This window comes from Phoxinus phoxinus, assembly GCF_949152265.1.
Source record: "Phoxinus phoxinus genome assembly, chromosome: 12".
Lineage (NCBI taxonomy): Eukaryota > Metazoa > Chordata > Actinopteri > Cypriniformes > Leuciscidae > Phoxinus > Phoxinus phoxinus.
Genome location: NC_136887.1, coordinates 33,231,286 through 33,233,785, shown reverse-complemented (window position 1 = coordinate 33,233,785; position 2,500 = coordinate 33,231,286). Strand labels below are relative to the sequence as shown.

At 34.2% G+C, this 2,500-nt stretch overlaps 1 protein-coding gene across 1 annotated transcript in view; it reads left to right on the top strand.

Moving 5' to 3' along the window:
* dock2 (dedicator of cytokinesis 2) overlaps positions 1–2,500 on the top strand; it is a 116,813-nt gene that overhangs the window by 92,234 nt on the left and 22,079 nt on the right. The window lies entirely within an intron of this gene.

Below are 2,500 nucleotides of genomic sequence, written 5' to 3'. Positions count from 1 at the left end.
GCAATAAAGCTGTTGGTCACAATGTAAGCAAAAAACACAAGCAACATGCATACACATGCATGCATACACATTCATGCATACATATGCATACACATATACAATACATATGAAAAGTGAGTAGTCACAGGAAAGAACAATGTTAGAAAATCACAGAAAAGGTCTATAATCTATCTCCTTATTTAATCCTGGATAGTCCATTGCTTTGAAACTCCATATCCAAAAGGTTTCACGTTGCAATAACTGTTTTAAAATATCACCTCCACGTATTGATTTTTTAATAATTTCAATGCCCTGAATTTTCAAAGATGAAGGGTCACTATGGTGTATTTCTTTATAGTGTTTGGCCATAGGGTAATCTTCGTTGTTGACTCTAATTGAGTATTTGTGTTCATAAAACCGCTCTTTTAGTTTTCTTTTAGTTCTGCCTACATAGAAACACCCACATGGGCATTGTAGGCGATAGACTACATATTCAGAGTTACAGTTAATGAAACCATTAGTCTTAAATTCTCTCTGCGTTCCCAGATCACAAAAAATCTTACTTTGATATTTGCTGTCACTGTGTGTTTGCTTCTATCTGTGTGTCTTTGTCATTATAAGATAAGTTTTTTTATCTGCTTCACTGTGCCCTGAAGAAGGCCCCATGCCCCTACGCGTGGGCATTTTAAATTTGTCCATTTAGGACATGTCATTTGTACAATAAATACATTTTAATTAAGGAGTGCCTCGGCTATCAGAGATTTCTTTTCTCTACATTTGTTACAGTATTTATTCATCTTTGTTAATGCTATTTCATAAAAAGACAGCTGTTCATTGTTAGTTCACAGTGCATTAACTAATGTTAACAAATACAACCTTTGATTTTAATAATGTATCAGTAAATATTGAAATTCATATTAACTAAGATTAATAAATGCTGAAGAAGTATTGTTCGTTCTTAGTTTGTTAACCAATGTAATTAACTAATGTTAACTAATGAACCTTATTGTAAAGTGTTTCCTAACTATTCCAGAATAAACACTGGAGGTTTAAAAGCAGATCCAGCCCATAATGAACAGTGATGAAATTAGCAAAGACTAAAACAATTAAAATTGAAATAAAGCTGTAATAAAATTAAATATGAATATTGGATGAATAACTTAAAATGCTTTAAATTTGATTATAATTCTTGCCTTGGCAACGAACTGAAATAAAATAAGGGTATTTCAGAATATTAATAACGGTTATAATAACATAAAGGAAAGCCTTTTCCAGTGTGTGTGTTTAATTATTGGTGTTTTGCTCAGGAAAGCAACACTTGTTCTGTTAAATAAACACCTGATGCTATTAAACTATTAAATGATCAGACAATTTTCACCTGGCGGACGATAAACAGGTGAAAAATCTCACAGGGTTTCCATATTTGCATAATTTGTTAATATCTCATTAAAATTGCCAGATGGAAACATCAAGATGCAAATACAAGTTCTAAAATCTGTTTATTTTGACCAAACACATGTCGAGATGCACATCAAAAATGTCATGTGATTGAATAATTCACTCATGAACCTCATTTGTAGCACGGTTTATTCCCCAGTGTATACAACTGTAATTTCCTTTTCTATTTTGTGCCAGTTTTCACAGTTTAGTTTCCCTGAACACATGGGATGGAAACGTTGCTTTATTTATAAATTGTTTTCGTGTTAAACGACCAACAACAACATCAAAAATCAGACAAACTAATAAACTTGTGTCTAATGTCACCATTTTGAATTGCAAATAGCCATACGATTAATAATTAATTCCTCCCGGTTAGTGACATCACCAACCCTAAAATTTGCATAAACCCCGCCCCCTGAACACGATTTATAGATTATCATGACAGAATATGCTAATCAATGACTAGAAGATAACTATACATAAACTACATAAATTCATCAACTAACCATTCAGAAATGTCCTGTTCTTCTACATGTTGTCACTTCTTCTTGAGTCTCTCCATCATTGTCTGACTCCGGTTTGAACATAAAAGGCTAAAAGTTTTTGAAATGTTCAGTGTGTGTGTGTGTGTGTGTGAGGTAAAAGGGCACAAGCTGTTGAAGCTCCGCCTCCTGTGCCGGGAGCAGCAGCTCATTTGCATTTAAAGGGACAGACACAAAACGGTGTATTTTTGCTCACCCTCAAAAAAGTGACAATTTTAACATGATATGTAAAAATATCTGTGGGGTATTTTCAGCTAAAACTTCACACACACTCTGGGGACATCAGAGACTTATTCTACATCTTGTGAAAAGGGCATTATACCACCGCTTTAATAAACTTACACTCTTTTAGAAAAAAAGGTACAAAGCTGTCACTGGGGCAGTACCCTAAAGCTACATGTACCTTATTCACCCCTAAACTAGTACCTTAAGTGAACATACTAGTAGCCTACCTCTTAGCTTTTGTACCTTTGGGTCCTGCCCCAGTGACAGCTTTATACCTTTTTGTCTGAGAGTGTGTTTACCTAGCGTTCATACTG